Genomic DNA, 6,118 nt, shown 5'->3' with positions numbered 1-6,118 from the left:
CATGCGAAGGGTTAGTATCACATGGCATAACAACATAGACAAGAAACACATAGTAGCAATAATCAAGAAAAGGCAGAAATTATGTAAAACATAATGAAACACATCCACTATTATGGCCCCGAAAAAACATCTTCGAAATCATCCTTCGAAAAATTCCGAAAATCTTCGAGAGCCCGTTTGGAGGCCTAAACAGCCTCAGAACGCCCTGAAAAACTGCACTAAATGGACTATGTCCATTTGGAGCCTGTCCGTCTAGTTCTGCCGTCCCCGAAAAGGTATTATGCGCCCAAATCGGACATCGTATGCAAAAGTTACCCTAAATAGCAGCGGCAACAGATCGCAGCAGCGGAAGATCTCTGTTTCTTGCAGCCCCGTTGATCAAACTATTACATACAAATTGTACAGGCGAACCAGCCTATTCTATTACATCAGATCATAATCGAAAACAATTACAAATTGAATTACAAGATTAAACTATCACGATCAACCCTCGTGATTTACAACAGCCACGATAAACCACGTGGAATCCAAACATAACAGAATAATTAAAACACGGCCATAATAGTGGACAACGACCTGCATCACAGAATCACTATATACATGCATATATAATCATGACATGGACTACATACCATAAATCGCAGAACCGCAACCTGGCTCTGATGCCATTGTAGGAACAATCGGACCTTGGTCCTGCGTTTTATGATACTAATTTAAAGTTCGAACAGAATATTAACCTTAATCGCTACGGCGCAAGCGATTCAAATCCACGTCTTCTACTGTATTCCTTGATTCTCCTTGGACGAAGTGTGGCCTTCGATCTCCCAAGGTGTGCCTCTCCTTAAAGCTCCGAAAACCCAAAACCCTAGCTGTCTCCTTGAGAAAAACGTCTGCCTCTCTCTGACTCTAGGATTAATTCGTTTTGGTGTGTTTTTCAGCTTTAGGAGAACGAGAATATATATAGGCTACAGCAGGGATCATGGATCATTAGGTCAGGCCTTCTAATGACATTCCGGGCCAGGCCCAATGTCATTAAATATTAATTCTATCCACTAAAGAACTAATATTTGCACTACCTTTCCTAATTCCGTAAATTAATTATTTAATTCGGCTCCCATATTAATTGCTTATAAATTCCCCATGTTTAAGATAACGCATGTCCATTAATTAAATTAATTTCTGACAATTAATTTAATTAATATCTTTTATCCTTGATCATCCACTCAACCTTATAATTATGCAAGAACAAATCTGCCTGCAGGACTAAAGCATAATTATCTTTATGAGCTTTCAAGAGGACATCATCACCCGAATATATTTTTCGGACACGGTTTCCTTTTATAGTCAATATCCCACTCTGTATATAATGTCATTGCCCAATACATAAATTCGTAATTTAAAATAAATTACTTAATTTATGAGTCAAGGCATGTGCATTAAATACAAGTGTCAATCACTATATCCGGATTAAGAACTTAAGCATTAATAACATCATAGAATCTTAGTTCTTTATTGTCAGAATTAAAGAAACAATTATTCTACTATTTTGATCCCGTTCAATATACACAAAGTATATAAGTATTATTCAATAGTCAAGATAAACTATTTCCAAATAATACTTCAGCCGTTCCAGTGGTTTGTCTAACACCACCTCGACTGTGAACCCTTATTATATTATATAAGGAGTCTGACAATCTAATCTTCTGCTATCCCATTTGATACTAGATTGTCTACAATATATAATATACAGACAATGTGAAAACATGCATTGAAGATTCTCAAATAATTGTTATATACTTCAAACGAATATTTCAGTATAACCCTAACATATATGTGATTCAGGCACAAGTTCAAATTTATTTGACAATATTCACTATGAAACCATATTTTTTATCAGAAATTGAAGTTTAATTATCCACTTTCGATACTATGAATAAAGATATTATATATCTTCATTTCTAACCAAAGTATCATCAGAAAATTCATCAAACACATATCCACCTCTGTCTTATCTTTAAATAATTCAGTTGTAAAAATTTACATGAGAGATGAGAGTTATGAGGTATTTTCAAGACAGATTATACACAGAAGATGGAAAACTTAGACGCTGAAGGAAGAATAAATCCTGATCAAAATTATCTGATCTTGACAAATACTGATGAAAGTTCTGATACTGATGATTGTCTACTGATGGTTAAAGAATCGATCATGGAGATATTTTGGAATTTCACGATTAAGACCCTATTCTATCAATTTGATATCAACGGAGGACAAATGGTGATAACATGTAGAAAACTGATGACTCAAGATATCGAACTCAATGATGAAATTTCTACAACATACAGACTACAACCGAGGAAATCACACAAGAACCTTCACTTTGAAGTAGTGTAGTAGATTAAGCAGAAGCAGATTAAGTAGAAGCTAGAGTAAACACACGAGAACCTGTTCCTCAAAGTGAAACAGAAGCTCATTATCAAGCTCCAGGTCACACAAGAAACTGATTCTAAAAGTGAACCAGAAGCTAGAGAATGTATGTTTATGACAAATTCAGTTGCTGAATCAAATTCAAATAATGATGATATGAAAATTTCTGGAATTGCTTTTCACAGGTACAATACTATAATCTCAGAATAATTATAAATAGATCTTTTTATAAAAGAAACCCCTATTTATATGACTGATCACAACTCTCTTAGCCACCTCTTATTTCTTTGATTTGATGAGAGACTGAGCCTTTTCATGTGAGATTATGAAAAACATTTAGTGAAAAGATTAAAGAAAGGCAGTCTCCTATACTGGCGAAAGTAGAGGTAGTTGTGAGATAGAAAATTTTATCTTCACAAGGAGACCTAGTTATCACTTTTTATAGTGGTATAGGTATTATTGTGAGAAGTGATGACATCACTTAAAAACAGAGAAAATTAGGATTTTCTGAAATGAATTATCACAGGTTATACTCGTCTACTATTTATGAATGGACATTTAACTTGGTCACTGAATGGCAAAAGGGGGAGAATTTTATCAAGACAAAGGAAAAGATTTTGAAGAAATCCGAGTTCAAGTCCAGTTGGTAATTTTTTAAATGGTTCAAGAATATTAAAGTGGTTATTCACAAGAAATTCAAGAATCAGAAATCTATGAGGAAGCTGAGAACCAGAATAATGTTTTAAGACAGAATGAAAGAATTCAATTGGAAACTATAAAGAAGCTTAGGAAAAAGAAGAAATCAATCTTGGAAATAACATGTATCAAGAATTCAAACTCAATGGTGACACAACTTACTTCACAAATTTTGATGAAGTTTTGGGCATCAATAAATCAGTAGAATTTATGCTTTATTTCACAAAGTATAAATTAGGGGATATTGTTACGTAGGAAGATTCATTAATGCATCAAGAGATCATCACAATGAAGTGAAAAGGAACAATTCAATCAACAGAAACTGATGGCCACATCAGTAACTGATGTAACCTCATCAGTATGCAGATACTTGGTCAGTATCAAGTATAATCATTTGCTGGATATTGACTTAGACAAAAAAAGGAAGAAGATTGATACTAAATAGGTTATTTATAAGGAGATATTCTATTATATGTGATATAAATAGAAACATATTATTATTTATAGAGAATATCGTGTGAGTAATTGAAGTAGTTGTGCACTATATAAACACAGAGATTAGGTTTACGAATATGAAACATACATGTGACGGACCCAACATAATTAACCGACTAAAGCATGCATAAACGATAAATAAACTAGAATTATAGAGTTATGAAATGTTAGAACTAAAATCTAAATCCACAATCCCCGGATCACCAGGAATGAGTATGAACAACATCTAAAGTTATTACAACCAAATCGAAATCCAACTTAAGTCTAAGTCATTACTACAAGTTTTAAACCCCAAAAGATTAAAAGAAATTAACTAGGGAACTACGAGTTCCCAACCTGCTCCATCATACGGCGGTAAGCAATCCCATTCCCTGAGGTGGATTTACGTGCGGTCTGCTTGAATCGGGCCATTCTCGGGTTTCACTGAAGGGTTATAACAACAATATATATGAGCAAAAAGCTCAGCAAGTGAAAGCAGTATATATGACAGTTCAGAATATGTAATATAACAAGTGCAAAAACAACAACAGTTATCACAAGGTATAAACACAAGTAAAGGTGTAATGTGGGATATCAATTTATTGGAATTGGAAACACACAGCGCTACGAGCATTGAGGGGTGATCAGCCCACACCAAGCTCCGAACCACATAAAGTGATTCAACCAGGGAGGATCCTCGGCACACATTGGCCATAAACAGACATCAGGCTCCCCGCTACTGATGCTGCAATAATAGACTGGCGCCTCAGTCTTAATATGAAATTATTATCCAATTCCTTTTAAGGTCATTTCAAATCAAATCATTTTCAAAAAGGGGTCTTGATCAAAGACAAGTTATAAGCAAGGGTGTTTTCAAAATACAAGTGATCTTTCAAAAGTAAAGGATATTATTAAGATCGGGGTTCCAAATGAGATAATTCAGGTTAATGTGGGGTATCAAGTTCTCATTATTCATCAAGGACTATTGGAGTATAATCATGTGGGTGTAGGGTAATAACATATGAAAAAGGTAATTCAAGTGTTAAGGGTATTATTGGAATCCAAAGTGATGATCATGAGGGGTAATAAGGTAATTCAACCCTAAATAACAGTAATTCAACGTTCACAGGGTATACAATTATAAAGCAAGTATAAAGGAAGAGTTTCACTTGCCTGGATAAAGCTTACTGAACTCTTGTATAGATGCTTCTAGGGGTTCCTTGCCTGGCCTCCTACTTGCACCTATAATTAATAGTATCCTCGTCACTAACTACCCTTTCGTGTATAAATATATATATATATATATATATATATATATATATATATATATATAAATAAATATATACATATATAATAATTATACACTTAAACTTAATTAAAACAAGTAACATAATCATCAAGTAAGGCACATAACAAGTAAGGCATGGCACTTAGTTACTTAACTTATATTACTTAATATTCTCTAATTATTCCTAAGTCAATTAAGCATTTAATCAAATAGCACATAAGGTCTAAGACCAATACCTCCTAATTATACTCTACTGACTTAAACTTAACCAATTATTAGTAGGGCATACTTGTGCCCCACCTCCCAAGACTTACAAGTGAAGTGCAACCTAAGTGATTCACTAGTATGCTTACCTTGGCGACACTTGTGTGCCTTAGTAAAAATAATGCATCTACACTAAGTGAATTGTCTTAATCTAACTTGCACTATCTAATATGATTCAAATAGCTTCCTAATACTTCCCTAAACTCATCTAAATCAATGCCCCATGAGGGCCTCATCAATGACAAGGTTTTAACCACTCAAGGATACAATTAATCCTAAAGTGCCCTGTTCTGCCCTATACTCAAAGATGTGTGTGTGCATCTATGTAAGTGATTGTTTTTATGACTGTTATGGCTACTGGAGACTTGTATACATCAAGTCCCAACTCCAGGAGACTTGGGCCTATGAGGGCCTAAGCATGACACATCTATTTCTCATGGTTTCCAATGTGCAAAAATCTGCCATGGTGTGTGTGTGTCTCCTTCCACCTTAACACCCTCCAAAACTCCTCATACCAACAAACCAAGCCACAATCCTATTCTACAATATACATACACCTACTGACTAGTCACACAAGGTAAGATATTACAAAATTTAACCATCTAAGAGCACAAAACCGAGGCATACATAGAGGTAAAACAGAGCAGAATTTCAGGGAGCATATATGAGCAAATTTTCGAGTATATCAACATGGTATTCACATAATAGCTACTGATTACTACTAGATATCATCATACACACCATAAACTATCATTTTAACACTTAGAACATGGCATGCATTACTCAAAAATCACATACAAAACTCAATTTCAAAGCTTAACACTCGGTTTTCACATAACTCAACATGCATTACTATAATCTCTCAAATATAGCTCTAAATCACATTGTAACATCAAAATACACAACATGCAAGGGCTGAAATCACACCAAAAACTCAGCAAATCATTATACCTTTCGAATATACAAGAA

This window comes from Daucus carota, chromosome 4 (genome assembly GCF_001625215.2).
Source record: "Daucus carota subsp. sativus chromosome 4, DH1 v3.0, whole genome shotgun sequence".
NCBI classification, from domain to species: Eukaryota; Viridiplantae; Streptophyta; class Magnoliopsida; order Apiales; family Apiaceae; genus Daucus; species Daucus carota.
Note: the sequence above shows the minus strand (reverse complement) of the source record.